At 41.2% G+C, this 21,821-nt stretch overlaps 1 protein-coding gene across 8 annotated transcripts in view; it reads left to right on the top strand.

Annotated features, from left to right (window-relative positions):
• Nucleotides 1-21,821, top strand: part of arvcfb (ARVCF delta catenin family member b) — a 243,058-nt gene that overhangs the window by 22,714 nt on the left and 198,523 nt on the right. Inside the window, exon 1 of one of the 8 annotated variants that reach the window (XM_028033130.1) lies at nucleotides 20,708-20,851. The exons of the other annotated variants lie outside the window; for them this stretch is intronic. The gene's annotated coding sequence lies outside the window, so the exon portion shown is untranslated. Of the gene's footprint in view, nucleotides 1-20,707; nucleotides 20,852-21,821 lie in introns of those variants that run through there. 8 annotated transcript variants of the gene reach the window in all.

Raw genomic sequence — 21,821 nt, forward strand, 5'->3', positions numbered from 1 at the left:
CTTCGGTGGCACAAGATGGAAACTATAGCAGTGCGCGGAGAAAAAAAAAAAAATGTCAGCGCTGCCGTAACCCTGGTAACGTTGAGAGGGATGGCTTGTAGATTATTCTTGGTGTCCAGCTATTAAGTTAATATGTCTTTCAGGTGTGTCTGTAATTTTCACATTTGGGCCCAGAGCAAACCCTGGCTCTTAATTTCAGCTTTATCACAACTGAATGAGTCTTGATTTCAGCGGAGGATTACATGGCCATCCAGCAGCCGATCAGTTCAATGTAAAATACCTCAATCCCTGCACACATCCTTTTTTCCCCCCCCCAACCTTCAAATGTTTCATTTTGTGTCATCTCAGTCCTGCTGACTGCATTTGATTTTCAGAGTACCAATTTATAATTTCTCAGCACTGCTACTGGCATTTTTGATATTTTATAACTGGCTCTGATGCGTCATACACGTGCAGTTTAACCGTGTAGCCCCGTTTATATTTGTGTGCCAGATAGTGGTACGCTGCGGTTTATAGCGTGGGTTTACAAATGTAATCACCACTATCGCATGCTTCCGCCTGAGGCAGGAGTAAAATGTGTGCTGCTGCCTCTGTGTCTTTTCAGGCTCGGTTCCAACACTTCGGGCCACTCGCCTCTTTCAGGATTTATTAATGAGAACCTAAAGACCTCTTGTTTAAAGAGACTCTCAAAGCAACGAAAGCACATGGCTGGTTGGCTTAAGCAGAAGTATGATTCCTTTTAAAAGTTTTCACACTGTACGGTTGCACCGTTAAATTGGCACCAATTTCCTTAATTTTGGGTGATCAACTGACACTTACCTGTGAAATCGATCCATCTCAAATACTTCTGCAAAGGTCTGAAAATCAGCCTCTGTTCTCTACTTGCCTTTTACAAATTGGCGATCGGCTATTAGAATGCAATCGGTGCACCTCTCATTCACACCCCTTGAACTGTTCCACATTTAGTCACATTTCAATGTTTTTCATTTGGATGGCCTAGTCAAAGTCCAGACTTTAAATCCATTAGAGAACCTACAGCAGAAATTGAAAACTGCTGTTTTCCAGAACATTTTTAATCTGTGGTAGAGCTGTAATTGCAGTAAAATGTGATTTCCCATCTTTTTTGTTAAAAAACATATAAACTTAATTATTTTTAGAAAAACTTGGCACTGAAAGATTTTCATAATATAAATAGGTACAATATTTTAATTAGAATTTAGTTTTGAAAATAAATGCTTAGATTTACGTAATCGCATTAGTGTCATAAATAACTTAGTTATACCTTGTGTGTCTATGTAGTTACTGCAGTTTGGCTCATTTCGTCTTGGCTTATGCAAAACCTCCCAGATGCTATAAAGGAAGTGAAAAGATTCCCTTGATCAAAATCACAACTGGAAAATAAAATATCAATTATTCCTTCCTTTAAACTCCAGTAATCAACATCTTTCTCTGATTTTCATTCTGCTGCACCCCTCTGAAATTGGACCTGATAAGGAAAATTAACGCAAAGTGCCGAGGAAAATAAATATTGTAGGATGTGACTCACAAAAAGGCGGCCATTTATTCCAAATCCACTGTTGTGACAGAAACATTATTAAAATCAGAAGCGGCTCTGCTTTCATATGCGAGTGCATTAAGAACTCCAAGTCGCCCTTGTCTGCTTCATGGTTCCTCCCACTTCATAGAGGAGGACGTAATCAGTTCTGATTATGGGCTTTGGCCACTTTCTGCCAAGGAGACTCTCGGTTTAACACGTGTGAAACTTAAGTTTAAGAGTGGAAAAAGTGCTGCAGTGCTTGAATTATAGCAAGTTACCTAGGTTCTGTAAATGTATTTGCTGACACATAGCTTATGTAGCATTGCTGCTGCCTATGAACCCAATCATGTTCCAGTTTATCAACAATAAAAACTATACAAAGAGAGGAGAAGACACAACTCCATGTTTCATTGCAAAGCTTCGCGACCTAGCTTACCGTTTGCAAGAATTCTTTTATGGAGGCACTGTAAAAAAAACAAACACAAAATCTTAAGAGTATTTTTGGTTTAGTTTATTGTGCAGTGTGACAGCTGTCCCTACTGTGAGACCGGAGCGGTAATCGTTTTCTGTTCACCCTTAACATTACTTTACATATTGATTAGTGAATAGTTTAGATTTTTATCTTTAAAATTATTTTCATTAGCCTGACTCTTCAGTTAACTAAATGTGTGCACTGCAAATAGTTAGTTTTATCTGTCAGTTCTTTGTATTTTTTTGTTAAATGCAACAAATAAATTTCGTCCTTTGAGTTACCGGTTTCCTCTGGAGCTGCTGCTGAAATCATACAGAAGAGCTCCAGCTGATTGATGTCCTTATATGGCTGGCAAACCTCCTCACTGGGTCGTCCCATATGTTTGCCAGGGGAAGGGGAAATTTGGTCTCTAGTTTAATTTGACCATTTCTTTAATGTTTCTTCTTTTTGGAAGTTAGTTCAGTTCTAATATTTATTTAATTTAAAGATTTAGTGATGTGTTGACCAGTATTTGTTTAAGTTCTTGTGTGTTTAATTACCCCTTTGTGTGTGTTAGCAGTGGTCTGATCAGCCACTATTTAAGTTCCCCTCATGTCTTCTTTGTTAGGTCAGTTTTGTTCTTCAGTTCTTTGTGTTACTACCTGAGTTGTAGTTTATGTTGACCTCAGTTTTGGGCCCAATTCATCATTTTTGAACTATTTTTGGACTTTTTGTAATAAATTAAGAATATATTTTGGAATCCATTGAACGTATCTCTGGCTGGTCTGTGTAAAACCCTCACATGCAGATATCTTGGTACACTTGAAATAAGACTAAACTAACTTGCAAGTAACTTTTCAACAAGATATAATAGGAGCTTGTTTTAGGTTAATAATTCTTTAATATTGATGAAAAAGTACTTTCATTGGGAGATGATTTCACTTATAAAAATATTTTTTTCCCATGTTACAAGTGCAATAATCTGCCAGTGATGATACTTTTTCATCAATATTGAAGACTTACTGACTTAAAACAAGCTCCTGTATCTTGCTGAAAAGTTAGTTTTTTTTTTATTTCAAGTGTACCAACATATTTGCGTATTTGAGAAACTAGACCAAAAAGGTTTTGTTTGTTTGCTGTGTGCCTATTTCATATTGATTGCGCATAGTAATAGCAACGTCCAATCAAATTAGAAAACTTCTCCTTTTGCTATGTAATTCCCTAGAAATGCTACATTAAAACAGTTTAGGATTTCTTTTTAAGATGTTCTTGCTTCATAGTAAGTGATTGGGGTAAAAAATATTTATGGAAATCTAAGATATAACTCATTTTGGGTCTTTTACTCTTGGTGAGAAAGAGATTACAGACCATACATTAAGCACCACAATGATAAATTTAGCAAAACTTGAGGCTTAAAGAATGAGACAGAAATGCTGACAAACGCAGGAACGGTTTGATTCAGTCTCGAAGGATGAGCGTCGGAATTTGTCGAAAGAGTTTTATAGGTCGATGTTAAAGATTAAAAAAACGTCAACTTTTCATTTGCAGACACCGTTTTTATTTATTTTTTTAAAAACCCTCTATCAATCAGATAAGTCTTCTCACTGCTTCTCCTGTCAAATTATATTTCAGAGGAAAGGCTCATGCTATGCTTGCTTCATAATTTAAGAAATAGGGAAGAAAAAGTGCATTGTCACCATAATGCTCTTATCTTGGGTGCATAAGTATTTTTGTGGGGGCAATGAGAACGTCAATGCAGAAGACATCACCATCTGGTATCTTATGCTTTTCACGGTGAAAAATGTCAGAGAGCCGTTTTGATCTGCTACATCTGAAAGCAAGCTTAGAATTTTAATTTCAGCTGCATTGGATTTGGAGTCTTTCGACGGTGCCGTAGCTCCTCTGGGACGGTGCTACTTAGCTGCTTTCCTAAAGGCAAAGTTCAGCCCAAAAGGAACCATAAGACTTTAGTTGTTGGATCCTGCTGTAACTTCAAAATGTGCAACTTTGATCACGTAACGGGGAACTTTTAAGTTTAGTGGGGTACAACTGCAAAGCTACTAAGGCATAGGCATCCACCTAAAACGCCAGGCCTGGGAAATGAAAAAAAATGAATCGGGGAAGCAGCAGGTTAGGGAATCTGACCGTTTAAAGAGGACGGATCGGTGCCCAAACTCCAGCCTCGTCAACCCCCAAAAATTAATAACCTGGGAATCTGCTGACTGGATCACTGTTAGATGTGTCCTCCAAGCTTGATCAAGCAAGTCAATCGAGTTTATTGATTTGCTCATTTCAGTAACAAGGCAGTTCAAAGTGATTTACTGCCTTTGACTATTATCATCTACAGAAATGTACCGCTTCCTGTCAAAAACAGCCAATCAGAGCCAGGAGGAGGGTCTTAGCGCTGTCAATCAACTTCTTGTGAACCCGCTAAATGTGCTAATTGTGGGAAAAACAACTTACTGTTACAGGAAAGCGCCATGATGGCAGATAAATGAATAACTAGTGAATAACTAGCTTAGCATTTGTGGCACGCTATGTTGTGGCGAAGCAGCTGTAGCTTAGCAAAGAGTAAGTGTGGCGGGAGGGGGGGGAGCTTTGAGGGTGACCCTCCTTCTAGTTTTGGTTCTTTCTGATTGGTCTATTTCTGCAGCTAGTATTGGGAGCAATTAAAAAAGGCAGATATATCTGTATTTTACTGTCATGACATCATGATGATTTTAACAATTGTATTTTTTTTTTTACAAGTTACATACTGCAGCTTTAAATTGTGTGAATAAACAGAGTCTTCAGGATGGAAAATTAAGGTTCACATTTTAGGGTTTCTCGTGTTTCAGTCCTAATTTTAATCCAGCATTTGTTCAGGAAATACAAGCTTTTAAAATGTTGTGTGAGAAAACCATGTATTGCGCTACTGCTGGAAGCTTAGCAAGAAAACAAAAATGCTTTGACAGTTGTAAAATTCGTAAAGGTTCGTCCTCCCCGCAGGTGCAAAGAGGGGAACACTCTGACTAGTGGGCCTTGAGGAACATTATCTGACAGGTTGCTGTCCCTCTGCAAAAGGTTACAGATCAGTTCTAATCATGATTGAAAACTTCTCTCTCTTTTTTATTTTTCAGGTGTAGCTTTGTATAAAATGAGACTCTAATCTCTTCTTTTTAAGGCTTGAACACAATAATCTGATATAATCCTTTTTCTTTCTGCTGCAGTGTGAGTTTCTGTATAGCATCACCTGTGCACTGCCCCGTCTAGCATAGGCATCACATGCCAGCATTCAGGAGTGAAATATGCCTTCAAAAAGTATTCACACCCCTTCAGTTTTATGACATTTTGTCTATTAAACCACAAACTATTGGAATTTTAGTTTTTGCAAACCATTAGCGTAAAAACAATAGATGTAAACTGAGGAAAACAAATGCATCTATTTTTTTTTTCTAAAAATGTGACATGTATTTGTATTTAGATGTTTTAAGAAGGAACATATTTAGTGAATGTTATGCATTTGTATGTGTCATAATCTCTGTATAAATCCAGGTGTTCTGTGAAGGCCTCAGTGTTTTTAGAGAACATTAGAGAACCATCATCATCATCATCAACGTGCTTTCACACCAACCCTCTTTAATCCATCTAAATACAACTCTAGTTTATTTGTCTAGAAAGTCGGATTTAGTATTTTTTGTGGAGGTGTGAATGCAATCCAAACCGAGACGCAGGGCATTTTGGATGAATACAACCTTAACACGCAACCGTTGTCTTTTATCAAAGACAAATTCTTCAACCGGTAAAATGACACCGCTCCATTGTTTTTGTTTTGTTGAAGAAGGAAGTTGTGCTCGGTGTCTTCTTCAGGGGGTTTTTGTGTCGTTTCCTTCAGTAGTTCTTGGTGCAGCGCCTCCACAGGCGAGGAGGGTACCAGATTTTTCAAAAGAGTTTGGATCGTTTGACACAGTGCAGTGTGAAAGCGAACCGCACCAGCTGAAAATGTCACAAATGTTGGAATTTTTGGTCCCCAGTGGCACAGAGACTCCCGGATTATAAGGTGTGAAACACGAAGGAAACCACGACCCAGTTCAAGGAAAACCATCTGGCATTTAAATCAGCTGAACTGACAGGCTGGCCAAGGAGACACCCCAACCAGAAAAGCAGTCAACACGCTGATGCTCATCACCCTAAATGCACTCTCCAAAAGGTGAAACATGGTGGTGGCAGCATCATGCCATTACAATGCTTTTCGTCAGTAGGCTGGTCAGAGCGGATGGAAAGATGCTCTCTATTCATTCAAACTGAGCTTGAGGTATTTTGGCAAGAAAAAATTGCAAGAATTTCAGTCTCCAGATGTAGAAGAGGTGTAAGATATTTTTCAATAACACTATACTGAAATAATTTGTCCGCCTGTTTCATAAAATGTTAATAAGGTGCAATTTTATTGGAATTTCTGCTGCAAAAATGTGGTTAGGACATAAAACAACACGAGGTATGAATTCTTTTGCAAGTCACTGAAGTCAACGAAGGATTGGATGAAATGTGAGTAGAGCTCATTTAGTTTTTCTGAAGATCTTATATCGAGACAGAACAGTAACAACGCTGACCTTGACACAAAGCATATCAGTAATTGCAATTTCTCATGTGTAACTGTGATACTTCCTTCCCTACTACAGATTCCTTTTTATCCAGATTTTATTTAAATGAAATATTTTGATCTGACATATCTGCGTATCTTTCTGCAGCCTTTCAGGAACATCGTTCGTGCAAAGACGAGGTTCAGACCCTCTGAAATCTCTGCCTCGTTGTCCCCGTTTTGCTTCCCCCATCCTTCACCCCTCTCCTTTTCCCGTCTGTCGCTGTGGCTTTGCCGTCGCTCCTTTGAGGAGCTTCCAGCACACTGGAGCTGATCATATTTAAAATTGCTCACTATCTCGCTCGAGATGAAATCTCGCCGCGCAAGGATTTTCTTCTTAAGACGGAGGCTTTTCTTGCCTTTACAGCAGAGACGAGCTCATTTCTCCTCATTTTCTTACTTCCCCCCCATTTCATGCCGCCGCCCTCGCTTTTCGGCGGATTCCTCCGCCGAACGTTGTTCTCTCCGTCGTGTGTTTCTTTCACAGGAGAGATTTCAATCTTCTTGAAAGCTGTTGCAACCGTGTACAGAGAGACTGCTTTGTTTGGAGAATGGAGTCGGGTGATGTCTTTTAACGTAGGGATTTATTTGTTTATCTCGACTTCTTCCGAAACATTTTGAATCCCAAGTCATTTCCTGGCTTGTGCAGGTCAGATAATTTATGGAAGTGCTCAGCTGAGGGCCCGGGCCAAACTGACAGGTGTTGGACTGATAGGAAATCCTTGGCAGAGATCATTTGGATTAAATGCTTTGGCAGAAAATAGCTTGGTATTTTCACTGCAGTCCTTATCTGTAACACACGGTTCCAGAATTTTACCGCGTATCTGATCAAATGTCATAGTGCCGAAAAGCGGAGCTACTCTAGCCAGAGACGGCAACAGGGTCGCAGGTGATAGGCTGGCAGATTGAGCTGTGAAACCAGCTGATTTCCTATTTCAGTGTGTATGTAATCCCTAATAACTAATCCCTAACTAATATATTCTGCATGCTTTCATAAAGAATGTTTAAAACTGTTTAGCAAAGGAGCCTCAGCTTCTCATACTTTATTGAGAACTGGTGTTGGGACTCAATTAAAACTTTTAATTGTGTCGTGTTACTAATTAATCACAATTGCATTTAATCAAAGTATATATGAACAACATGAGCAACATATTTTTTTTGCCAATACCTCCCCACCCCCCTTTTTTTTTGACGTGTGAGCTCAACAACAAATGTACATTTATTGCTTTTATTCTGTTATTTTGGTTCTTCAGCCATCAAACTGGTGTAAGATACTATTGTACTCATTTGTCTTTTCAAGCGTTTCATTTATGCAACTGCTTTTAAGAAGTTTTTCTTTAGAAATGTGGACTGTGGATGCTAGCGCTAGCGTTGGAGACGTGGGCGTTGTACGGGAATACCACAAACGTACCCGTGCAGTGGTTCCGGTCGGAACCTTTTTGCTTATCAGTCAATCAATAAATAATAAACTAAAATAACGTTTGATTAATTGCGTTAAAATTTTTGACACGTAAAGTGTATGTACTGAAACAAAATGAGCGCCAGCCAATCTTGTGAACTCAAATTTCTACATTTATCTGCTTTTTTTGTTTTTTAACTTGCCAATCAGTACATACAAAACAAAAATTGGAGACTAATAAAGCAGGTCTACAAAATATCATCCAATTGGATAAAAAATGAACCTTTTGCATCCTTCCACCACGATCTTCTAACGAGAACTGATGAGGCAAATGGAGTAAAACTTTGCTACAATTGACCTGCAAGCACCTGAAATGAATGAAAATATAATTGCCATGTTATATACTGTACAGACCAAAAGTTTGGACACACCTTCTAATTCAATGGGTTTTCTTTATTTTCATGACTATTTATAAGGCAAGAAATCCCACTTATTAACCTGACAGGGCAGGTTGACCTATGAAGTGAAAACCATTTCAGGTGACGACCTCTTGAAGCTCATCAAGAAAATGCAGAGTGTGTGTAAAGCAGTAATCACAGCAAAAGGTTGCTACTTTGAAGAAACTAGAATATAAGGGCTATTTTCAGTTGTTTTACACTTTTTTGTTTAGTGCATATTTCCACATGTCTTATTCATAGTTTTGATGCCTTCAGTGTGAATCTACAATGTCAATAGTCATGAAAATAAAGGAAACCCATTGAATTAAAAGGTGTGTCCAAACCTTTGGTCTGTACTGTATATCATATCTCCCAACTCCTCTGTTATGTTTTTGTTTGCTTCGCCGTGTTAAAAGACCAAATGTCACAGACTTGAAGCTATTTTCACTTTTAAGTATTCTGCTCACGTTTGGCTCAAGGAGAAGCTTTAATGAATGCTTTTTCATTTAGATTTAATCCCTCGCTCAACAGGTGTTATTTGCTCAATCCAAGTGCCTTAACAGTTCAACATGAGATCCAGAACAAGTGATCCACGGGGCTTTGACTCGCCCATTATTGAATCATAATGAGAGTTATTGTTGACTCTTCTTGTCTCCCAATCTGCTCTCCCCACCTGCTCCTGTACGCACCGACAAACCGGAGCCCTGCTGCGCCCACTCAGGACATCTGGGAACTCGACAGGTTCAGACGCACACCGGATGCACGCCACGTGCGTCCAACGTTCCACAGGCCATCCTGCAAACCGTCTCGGTTTGTCGCCCGCTGCGAGTTTGCTCTGGTGTTGCGTAAGATCAGCACGGGCTGACAGGCGGTAAATCAGTCAACCATCATTAATATTAATGCTGGAGATCTTCTTAGCCATCTGGAGGGTTTCATAGTCAGAAGTGGGGGTCATCAGTTTGGGCATTTATGAGAAATTATATTTTTTTAAAGTTCTGATTCGGCTGTCTAGCAATGTTCTGGAGCTTAACCTGAAGTCGTTCCTTTTGAAATGTTTACGGTCCAGAGATACTAGTGCAGCCTTCCATGTTTATCTTCTGATTAATTTAATTTTAAAAAAAAATACCAAGACAGTGATATCACAGCAAAAATAACTGTCTACACACGCAACGCTAACATACGCAGCAAAGTAAGAAACGAGATTCATTAGATGTAATCTATGAAGCTTAAAGTTATGACAGAATTTCTTCTTTTGAAATGTTGCTGGAAGTCTTGATCCTCTGTGATCCAACTGAAGCATTTCACGTACATGAATGCAAGCAGCAGCCTGCTGCAAAGAAGAGGCTCAGAGTGGTCACGCTCCCATGAGAAGGTCAGCTGTCGAGGCTTAGGACCCTGGCGTGTTGAAGTGTCCTCTGGCAAGACGTTATCCCTCCGTCCCCCGTCCAGTGATGTGGAACTGCACAGAAAAAGTGTTGAACTTTTAAAGTGCCTACAAATGTAACAGAAAGACCTAAAAACAAACAAAAAAATCACTTTGCAGAACCTAGATGACGTCAAACAGTATTTTTGACTTTTCATCGTCCAGCAAGGTTTATTTATTGTGGCGAGTTCAGACCCAAATGCAAAGTTTTGAATATTTTTTTTTCTTTTGAACAAGAATTTTCTTCAGATTAGATTTACTAATTAAGCACAAATGCTCTTTAAACATTTGATTTTTTTTTTAAAAAAAAGGTTGACAGATATATTGACAGACATTTATGTAAACCATAATTAGCCTGATCTGCCACCAGAAACTCTTAAAAATCACGAATGTTGGACTTTTAAAAGTAAAACTGACGCTGATCCGATCCTGACTGAAGCCACAGGAGTTTACCCATCAGACAGAAAAATCTCGTGTAACGATGCAGATGTGTGACGACGGTGAGCCGGTTCGCGTAACGGTTGTTAATGCATCACAGATTAAAATGTCATTTTCGCGGCCGAGTGTGGAGTTCATTAAAACAAGAAGTGTTGGAAACGGGATTGAACTTCTACGCGGTGGACGGCTTTAATGTTGCCGATGATGTCTGAGCAGCTTCAGTACAGCAGCTGGAACAGGATTTGATTGAAATGTCAGTTAGTTTTGGTATTTTATGGGAGTCGCAATGACATGAAATGGGGGAAAAAAATTGTAAAAAAAAACAACCCCAAAACAAACCAAAAAAACGGACTGTGTTCTCATAGCATGACCCCTTTAAACTGGCTGTTTAAACTTTATTTATTTAATTTTTTTTTAGCCACTGGTATGCTGCTAGGATACATTTTCATTATTGAACTTGGGGAAGGCTCTCGCACAGCTCTGAAAATCTTAAAGACGTAAATAATGTATGACAGGCCAGTAGGGACTGCAGTGGAATGTGGCTACTGCATTTCAGATGCTGGCTGGGAGTTGAGATGTGCTTACATTAAGCAATACCCGACTGATTTAAAACGGACCGCTTCACGGTCAGGGCGGTTCAGAGAAACGTCTTTTCTCTCTCTGCTGCTTTCAGTCGGCTCGGATGGCACCGACCAGAATCCACAAATGACCTTTTTGCTGCTGCTGCACTGAAAACGGTTTAAGAAAGTTTTCTCTAACTTATCCTAAATCTTCCTGTGTGCGTGTGGACCATCCTGTCACTGCTTTGTGCTTTGAATCTTTTATTTATTTATTTTTTTTAAGTGAAGAGCTCCCTCAAGTGTAGTTTGTATATTTTTCCATCGTCCCGGTTTGGATATTACACTGATGTGAAAACGGTTACAGCCATCTCCCTGATTGTCCTTGAGGAAAAATAAAAGCCAGAAAGTGGATCCTTCAGACAGTTAACCTTGAAGCTTTATTTTATAGCGGCTGTTTGCGCATCATGGTAAGAAGCGGTGAATGGAGAACCTGTCAGTGCTCTCATTGATTGCAATCGACCCTATATGCGAGTTTCCTCACGAAAAAGCCAGACATAAAACATTTCTCTTGATTTTTCTAAAGTATATTAAAAAGGTAAAAGTTGTTGCTATTGCTAAACATGGACTCTATTGTTCATTTCTACAATACTTGTATTTTTATGACAAGCTGCTGTAATGTACCATAAAATATGTCCTTTTATAACAAATTTGTCACTTTGCTCAATTTTAGACGTCTTGGTCTTAAATTTTGATTTCTCGATGACATGCAGGATGTTTAGTCCGTGTTTTTAAAGCTAAAAAGTAATTAAAGTTAAATAGAGATTTTTACAAATATTCAACATGCCCATTTGTTTCTTTGTGAACAAGCGTTTTGTTTATATTGTAATTATATTTTCATTTGTTTCTCTCTTTTGTCACACGTTTGAAGATTCTTCTTCAAACGTGATTTTCATTGTCTGCTTCACTGCAACAAAACATTTAAGATTTTTGAGGAATTTTAGCCAGATGGTTAATTTTCAAATTTCACACACAGACGCCAACCAGACAAAACACTTCTGGCAGGATTGAAAGTTATATTTGCAATTAGAGTTATAGTTACGTTATCACTTGCTTCATCGCTCACAACAGCATCCGTCATGGATTGAGGGTCACAAACTGTACTAATAAATAGAATCATTCAGAATCGATGTGGAAATCTGTTAAGAAAAATGAATCGGATTTTTTAAAATGTCAAATTTGGGTCCTGGAGGGTGCATGGGAGTTCGCCCAACCAGTCTACATGTGTTTTGTGGACTTGGAGAAGGCGTTCGACCGTGTCCCTCGGGGAGCCCTGTGGGGGGTTCTCCGGGAGTATGGGGTACCGGGCCCTTTGATACGGGCTGTCAGGTCCCTGTATGACCGGTGTCAGAGTCTGGTCCGCATTGCCGGCAGTAAGTCGGGCTCGTTTCCGGTGAGAGTTGGACTCCGCCAGGGCTGCCCTTTGTCACCGATTCTGTTCATCACTTTCATGGACAGAATTTCTAGGCGCAGCCAAGGTGTTGAGGGGATCCGATTTGGTGGCCTTAGGATCTCATCTCTGCTTTTCGCAGACGATGTGGTCCTTTTGGCTTCATCAGATCGTGATCTGCAGCTCTCGCTGGATCGGTTCGCAGCCGAGTGTGAAGCGGCCGGGATGGGGATCAGTGCCTCCAAATCCGAGGCCATGGTCTTGAGCCGGAAAAGGGTAGAGTGCCTTCTCCGGGTCAGGGGGGGTGTCCTGCCCCAAGTGGAGGAGTTTAAGTATCTCGGGATCTTGTTCACGAATGGGGGAAGAAGGGAGCGGGAGATCGACAGGCGGATTGGCGCAGCGTCTGCTGTCAAGCGGGCGCTGTACCGGTCCGTCGTGGTGAAGAGAGAGCTGAGCCAAAAAGCGAAGCTCTCGATTTACCGGTCGATCTACATTCCCACCCTCATCTATGGTCATGAGCTTTGGGTCATGACCGAAAGAACGAGATCGCGGATACAAGCGGCCGAAATGGGTTTTCTCCGTAGGGTGGCTGGGCTCTCCCTTAGAGATAGGGTGAGAAGCTCAGTCATCCGGGAGGGACTCAGAGTAGAGCCGCTGCTCCTTCACATCGAGAGGAGCCAGTTGAGGTGGCTTGGGCATCTGGTCAGGATGCCTCCTGGACGCCTCCCTGGTGAGGTGTTCCGGGCACGTCCCACCGGGAGGAGGCCCCGGGGAAGACCCAGGACACGCTGGAGGGACTATGTCTCTCGGCTGGCCTGGGAACGCCTCGGGATTCCCCCGGAGGAGCTAGAAGAAGTGGCTGGGGAGAGGGAAGTCTGGGCCTCCCTTCTGAAGCTGCTACCCCCGCGACCCGACCTCGGATAAGCGGAAGAAGATGGATGGATGGATGGATGGAAATTTAAGTCAATTAAGTATCTTTGAATTTAAAGTCGTGCAGATCTTAAAAATCTCGGCTCTTCTGGTGGGAAACGACCCTTCACAGCTCGGCTGTGTTCTGCGGTCGTTACACGTGATCATGAGAGAAAACTACACCAGTGGATATCGTTAACAAAAGGTAAAGATTCAAAAGAAATAACACAGCAGACACATTCATGTCGGTGCGTTTCCACCTCTGTGACGTATTCTGCGGATATTTTGTGCACCTTTCTTCGCGTGTCGCTGGACTGGGTCGACTAAAACAAACGTAAAGCCACTGCGAGACGGAGCGATCTCATGAATGAGCAGCTCAGTGAGCGACTCATCCGGTTGTGTGGGTAGGCGACTAAACGGACGAGCCAATGTTTGAGTGAGTGATTCATTATCATGGTTGCACCGTGTTTTTTGTTGTTGTTGCTTTTTGTCCTTTCTTGGCACCGCTGTGAATATTCCTGCAACGTGTTTTAATGTTTCCTGACAGTCCAATCGTCTGTATAGCGGAGCAGTCGTTGCTGTAACTGGTGCAACTGCGGAAGATGATGCTCTGTTCTCAGCTAGCAACCTCGCTGCCTAAAAGAAAAAAAAAAAAAACACTCGATGAACTCTGTTCATGCTCTCTTCCTCCCCTCACAGCTCCTCGGCTTTTCCGCCGCTCCTGGTTCTGCTCCGGTTGACGGGGAGCCGGCCTCCAGGTCAGAGCCCGTGCACCGTTACCTGACTTCTGCAGCTGTAGTGGTGGAAGTGATCCAGCCGTCCTCACAACGCCTCGGTGATGCACGGCACATTTAGATTAGATTTTTAAAACAATTTATTCTCATCAGTTAGCACCGTTTATCACAATTATCAGTATTTCCTATAAGCAATACATATAAATGAGTTCCCACCAGGCATGTTGCCAGTGGCAGCTGAGTATAATGATATGAAGTGACGTCTATGTGGCAGCATCCTGGATTAATGCAGAGCGATTCTGATGGGAGGGTCGGTTGTAAAATCCAGCAGCTAACTAGCTGCCGTCTGTCTTCTCCCCTCAAGTCTACTGACACCAGCAACGTTGCACACTTCCATCTGAGGCGTATCTTCTTTGAAAGCATCCACTTGTGTTGCTTTTGACAGAAAATCTGCTCATAGCAGGAATTTTCACATATTCCTCCCATCTTGTCTGTTCTTTGCTGGAGTGCACTTCACAGCATGTTGGGTTTGATCTGAAGGAAAACCTGCAGGTGAGAGGATTTATACCAACAGCGCATCAATCACAATGTCTGATGTTTCTTTTGTTTGTTTGCTTTCTCCTGCCGATACAGTTTTTAAGCCAATCCTTTTGAGGGTTATAAGGAACTGGTCAAGCTAAACATAATAAATATATCTCTGCTTCTGGTAATCGGTTGATTTCTTTCCTTCTCTTCTCCCTCGCTGTAGAACAACATGCTCTCTGGATCTGTGTGTCCCGTTTTAGTAGATCAGTTTTGTGTTTCTACCTCGTTATTTGCGGTTTGTAAGCCCGACGTGTGAAGGCAGTGAGGAAAAACACTTACCTTTTGTTTTTGCTATATTGAACTTGGCCTGCAAACAGCCAGAACCTCGAACGCAGAGAACCCTAGAACAGCTCGGTGCTCTGAGAGCCTCACAGCATTATTCTACAGGCATGAGAAATTATGTAAGGCCACCTCAGACGCTTGGCATTCCAAGTAACCAGGCAGGATCTGTTCTTCAGCACGGAGAGTCCACTGTTTTCCACTTATTTTTTGTCCCCCCCCCCACTCTGCGGTTGCAGGTGTTTGGTGACATTGGCGACAGAAGCTGACTAATTACAGTCCAGCAGCAGCAGCAGCACCTCTGGCTTTTCCAGCCACAATGCAGTACAAACAAACAGAAGCTGCCTCTCTGCTGTTCTGCTTTGGTTTTCCACCCATAGGGGGCAGCTGCGCTCTCTAAATCTCTCCCCACTCTGACAGAAGGGGCAGACCCACACAGAGAGGAAAACACACAACAGGTTACCAAACAGCGACGTACAGTATGTGTTTTCAGGCAAAATACATTTTTAGTTCTTTTTTTTTTTAAAACGATGCCAGGCATTTCTCACACAATGTTAAAACCCGGCAGTGCTGAACTCTTCCAACTTGTCCTGCTCTCTTTTAATCTCAGTCAGAATCTTTCAAATTGGCTGAGTTCACATTGTAGGTCGTTAACCACTGGTCACCGCAGCACTAAAACGAATAAAGACTGACGAGTCGTGACCAAGTGGTTCTTTGGCTGTAGTTGTTCTCCAGTGATGCGGTTGACTTGGCAGAAAGAGGCGTGTAGACGTTTTGGTGAAGCAGACGCAGCGGAGAAGAAAAGGGATGGAGCAGAGGAAGGGCTGGCATGAGATCAGCCCTCACAGGTCTGTGTCTTGGCAGATGCTGGACTGCAATAAACCAAACAATATCGCATTAACACTCGAGGTCCAGCTTTAATGGGGCCTGGCTCTGACCAGCAGACCAAACTCATGCATACGCACAGGCACATTCGCACTACTGTTAAGATCTTGATGTCTCCCTACTGACTGTTTAATTCTGAGGCTCATGGTTGACTTAAAAAAACGACTCGGCTTTGCAACGCCCATTAATTTGAGTTGTATTATGAACTAATTAGCTTTCGTTTTTGTGCTCTGTCCTGCTGAACCCGATGGACACTTTGTGTTATTGATCTGCATAACACAACTCTATTTCAGTTTCTTTAATGCATAGGGTGGTATTTGACTCTGAAACCCACTATAAGGGTTCAAAATGAATCAAGTCTAAAATATTAATGATGAAACATTTGTATTTTTTTTCTCTTCCCTTTTATGTGATTTTTTTTTTTTTTTGGACGTGACATGAATTTGTTTTCATATTCTTTTAGCATCCTTTCTCATCATAGTCCCAATGTATTCTGTGCTTGTGAAATTATCCATCCATCCATCCATCCATCCATTTTCTGTTCACCCTTGTCCCTAATGGGGTCGGGAGGGTTGCTGGTGCCCATCTCCAGCTACGTTCCGGGCGAGAGGCGGGGTACACCCTGGACAGGTCGCCAGTCTGTCGCAGGGCAACACAGAGACATACAGGACAAACAACCATGCACACACACACTCACACCTAGGGAGAATTTAGAGAAACCAATTGACCTGACAGTCATGTTTTTGGACTGTGGGAGGAAGCCGGAGTACCCGGAGAGAACCCACGCATGCACAGGGAGAACATGCAAACTCCATGCAGAAAGACCCCGGCCGGGAATCGAACCCAGGACCTTCTTGCTGCAAGGCAACAGTGCTACCAACGGCGCCACTGTGCAGCCCCCGCTTGTGAAATTAATTTGTATTAATTGGTTATTCAATTAATAACCAATTAATACAATACATTAATGCTGTGAAAGCCGGATATCGGTCGCATATTGATAAACGAATCAAATTTGGGTCACATTTCCCTCCTGTGTGAACGTAGCTATCATCTCTACAGTTTTCTTATAGGTATTTCTATAAGGCTATCAGAGTAGGGAGGACTGAATACCAATGTATGACGCACCTTTCAGATATTTTTGTGAAACATTGAAAAACAGTATTTTTTTTTATTATGCATTATTTTTGTGACATTCTGTCACTGAAAATCTCAATGTTCTTAGCTTACTTTACCAAGACACTGCAAATAAAACTGTTTGTATACAAGCACATAAATACTTGACTGTACAATGGTAACATATTACATTTCTACAAAGATCTACATTTATTTTAGGATGACTGGCCTAAAACCTCTAAACAGTATAGCGGCACCTAGTAACATGTACCCTGGAGCTTTGAGTTGAAGTTATGATGTACTAATAATCAGGTAGTAAGTTACATGAATATTGTTGCTTCTAGCAGTATAGAAAAAGTACAGCTCTCACAGTTTCCTCTAAATGTAATTGATAGCCATTGCCATGGCTATATATATATATATATATATATATATATATATATATATATATGTGTTAAAACAATGTAAATCCTAAGAGATATGTGTGTGTAGCCTATATTTGTGCATATATATTTAGCATAATCAGAGTTTGAGAATCAAAGCAACACTGACAGCTCCTGTCTGTTTGACTGAGAAGCTAGCTAGTGTGCGCTGTGCAGCTCTCAGAAGTGAAAAAAACCCAGCAGTCCAAAGTAGAGGGTGAGAAAAGGCGAAAGAAAGTTACCTAAGGAAGGAGAAGTTGATGGCCCTATTGTTAATGTATGTTGTATTTCAATGACATTAATGTAGTTTGGCCTTCAGTGTGTAATGTGTTGGATATGCTCTGAAGACCACCACAGTTTAAAGAAGATCCTAGAGGAAACCCTGGCTCACATTCCTCCGTTCATTTAATTTAATTTCCACAGTGTCTACATCTGTCACTGACGGTAGCTGCGAGTGCTAACTCTAACAGATCGGGAGCGGGTGACGGCGGCGACCTTTCCGAATCTCAGCTCTGCTCTCATGGCTCTGAAGTGACGCCGTTTCATAGAAAGTTTAGGCCTAGTGAAAGTCATAAAGTGTCAAGACACAGAACGGCAAGCTTGTAGGAATCCAATGACTCGTTCAAGGTTTCTTCTTGAGAAAAGAGCGCTGAGTGTCACAACAGCAGGTTGGCAGCAAGTGGGGCATGTAATATGATGTGCACACCCAGCCGCCTCTACATTGCGCCTTTCATCCAACCATAGAGGCAGCGCATACTGTGCTTGATATGCCTATTGCCAGTCGAAGCCCTCCATAGCTTAGCTGCCAGCCCATCACAGACTTCCACTGACACCTTTATTTAGGTCTCCACTTCACCTTATCTCCATGGTGCGGATGAAATGCTTGACTCTGCTTTAGCAGCAACAGATCACTTCTACCAACCTTCATTTTTTTAAATTCAACTTCTACACAAGTATCCCAGCCCTGAAACATGATCAGATTCTCATTGCTGTTCAGTGGGGATGGTTTGGCATTCCAAAAAGTTTGGTAATCTACTATAGCTACGGTAGATCCAATCACTAGGAACAGAGGTGTCCAATGCCAATAATTAAAGTTGACTGTACTGCACATTTTACGTTTCTCTTTCCTCCATAAACCAGATTCAAATGGCTTTATGATATTTTCAGGCTGTTAATAATTTTAGCAAAGGCAACATAATGTCTCAGTAATTTAAATCAGCCGTAAGGCATCTAAGGCATCAGCCAGTGATTCTAATAAGTTGCAACATCTGCTTTACCTCGCAGACACTTTGTTTTCTGAGCGGAGGTAACTGTCTGCAGGTCTCTTCTTGAAGATTGTGAAGTTGGTTTCACACCAAAGACTCTAAACTAGATGAGCAACTACAGTCAAAGGTTAGGGTGCCTGTATTGCTCTCGGTGTCGATGCACAAAAGCTGAGAATATTTCTGAGACCATGCTAGCAAAGATTCAACTAACCACAAAAATAAGGTGGGTTTGGTTTACATTGTTGACTAATTTAAATTGATTTCTCAGCTGAAATACCTTTGCTACACTGAAATGTTGTTCTAAAACCAATCGGCCTCAGGTCACACAAAGAGTTTACCCAATCTTAAAGCACACTTGGGCTAACAAGATCAAAGTATTGTCCTTATATGTACTTTTTGTTTTTGTCATTCAAAGCATCATATATTGTGTGTGTGTCCTGCAAATTGAGTTGATGTATGCAATATTGCAATCACTTGAATATCAGTTTTGGCAGTCTATGATATTTTGTGGCTTGAATGTGAACTCTGCCTGCCAAAAATACAATTGGTCTCTAGGATGGACTTTCACTGCCCTATACACCCTCATCTGGTCGAAACCTTCCATCGAGATGCAATCGCTCAGAGCGACTGGTGAGAACACTGCGATGATGGAAGCTGGGGAATTTGTTGACTGCAATCAATATCATTCCAATATTCAGAAATAACATGTTTTTTTAATGTTATTGTTAAAGTATTAATAAACAGACTATAAACAAAATTCAGCATTCAGTTTTCTCTTGTCAGCTTCTGTCAATGTGCTGGGGCTTCAGCCAGTATCAAATGCATCATCCATTGTTGCGGACCGAGTAAGCTATGCTATCATGTTGTTAGCCTTCATTGCCATATAAACCACAGGTTGCAAGCTAAAGTGGTTTTATGTCTTTTGCTTCTATCTCTGCTCCAACATGTGGAAGTAGTTGACACGCTCACACTTTGGGTTTTGGACCCCACCCGTCCTTCTGAAGGCTCAATGCAGATAAGTGTCCGCTTGAGAACCCCCGGGCCCCTCGCATTCGATTGGTTGACTGCACTCGTTAGTCGAATTTCACTCCTTCAGGAAAAAGGGATTTTGTTTTCCTCCCAGGCTTGTCGATCACTGGCCTTTCGTGCGTCGCGCTCCAAATAATTACCATCGATCAGCAAGTGTGCAAATAAAGCGCGGCTCCCTGTTCGAGAGGAATATTTTCACGGGATGATAGAATTTACATTTGTTTTGGGAATTCACCGCGCACCAAGCTCTGGCCTAGGAAATTAAAACTCCTAACTGTCTGTGCGGTTGTATTTTGCAAACTCATTGTGTAGCTGTCAGGGGAAAAAATCAAAAATAAAAAATCCCATGCCACATCTGAGCCGTGGCTGTTTGATAGCATCGCTGACAGTCAGCCAGAAACCTCAGGCGCAAACCACGAGATGTTCTCCTCTGAAACCCCTCCGAGCGCCTCAGTCTACCCTCTCTACATCTATATTTTATATGCGACCCGTCCTTAGTCTTTGTTCGTTTCTTGTTTTTTTTCAATCCTTCACCTGCTCAGGCATCGTTTTAGAACATTAGATTCTGTCTCATACGTAGCAGGCGCCACTTGCACGTGGAATTTGATGGGAGTTTATGCGTCTCGTATAGCCACGGCACAAAGTGGAAGACGTGACGATGCATCCATTTCTCTGGCTCTCGGGCAGACGCTGTGGCGTAGTTAATGCACTAAATTCATCTTTTTATTGCAGCAGCATAATCCCAAACTGAAAAGGAATGAAACCTTGAATTTTAGTGTCTTTGCGCTGTGGGAAGGGAAAGATATCCAACGCTGGGATATAATTGTTTTGAACAAAACCAGAAGCTGAACAATTGTTTGTATCCTTGCTGTCAATTTACTTTGTAGAAAATTATTTTGCTGAAAGGATAACATTTAGTTTTCACTCGTTCATTTCCAAACGGTGCAGCATACAGAGAGGGCTCTGTGACCATTTTTCCGTCATTGGTCTTCTATGTCTGTTTTGAATCTGGTAAACCATTTGTTCATTGATTTAGCCTGATGTCAATCATTACACTGGTCAACAACCCGAAATATTGTCTGGGGTTTTCAAACTGTTTTAGTCTTATTTTGATGTGCTGAATCCAAAAATCACATTGGTTTTTGCTCCGTCAGGTCAACTTTCTGAACCGTGGAGCAACATGACCATCAAAATGCATGACTTGTTCTCACATCTGGGTCGGTTTCCTGAGAATCTGGGATGTGACTAGCTGGAGGAGAGACTCCACCAGGACAGAAAAGAGACAAAGACATGATGTTCAATTCACACGTGCTTACCCTGGTCAGTGTTCATCATTCAATGTTACAAATCCAAGTTTGTAACATTTAATTACACTCTGTTAGGAAAAAAAAAAATCTCCTAAAACCTTTTTTTGGATGAGATATATTAACAGAAATGAACTGATAATGTCACAAAAATGCCGTTGATTTAGTCGGAAGATCGGATTTCTCTAAATCAAATTAGAAAAATGGATTTGGAATGCATTTTTGGATTCAGCGGTGCAAAGTAGTCATGATTCGGTTGAAAAAACGGACAACTTCCAAATAATATTTTTTGTAACCCTGTGTTATCTCATTCAAACGCCCAAAGATGACCAATTTATAAGTTTACAGACGGATGCCAACGGGTGTTTCATTTAAAATCTCCTGGCATTTTAAGGGGATTCCAAAGATCAACTTGGAATAGCAACCAGCCCACAGCATCACTCATAGGTGCTTTTAGAGATAGATATCTTTGTTTCTGGGCCAAACTCATCATAGTGGGATCAACTTTATTTGTTTTTTATATGTGGATGTTACCTATAAACTGACATGTGGGTAGTTTGTTTCTCTCATCTGGCAGCACATGGTTAAATTTACAGCCCTGTTGGAGCTTAATGGCAGTTTGTTATGGTAGGACGGAAAAGGCTATTTTCTTGCTATGCCTCAAATATGAATTTTGAGCATATGTTTATTGTTGTGTAGACCTGGTAAAACATTTGTGACATCAATTTTCTATTTTTTTACCTCTACATCCCTGCTCAGTGTGTGTGGTGACTAGATAAATAAGGGTTTTGGCAAATATAGTTGAGTCACTTTTTTGTGTTGCTCTCAAAGATCTTCCCCTTCCCCCAAGCTCCTCCCCCCATTATTTCCAAGACTTTTTAGGTGTGTGTTTGCGTGTGTGTGTGCTGGATGATGAGACTCATTATCCATGGTAGAGCTGCCAACTTTTGGGAAAAGTGCGACAGTAACAGATCTGTCAGCTACTT

This window comes from Xiphophorus couchianus, chromosome 12 (assembly GCF_001444195.1).
Source record: "Xiphophorus couchianus chromosome 12, X_couchianus-1.0, whole genome shotgun sequence".
Classification (NCBI taxonomy): Eukaryota; Metazoa; Chordata; class Actinopteri; order Cyprinodontiformes; family Poeciliidae; genus Xiphophorus; species Xiphophorus couchianus.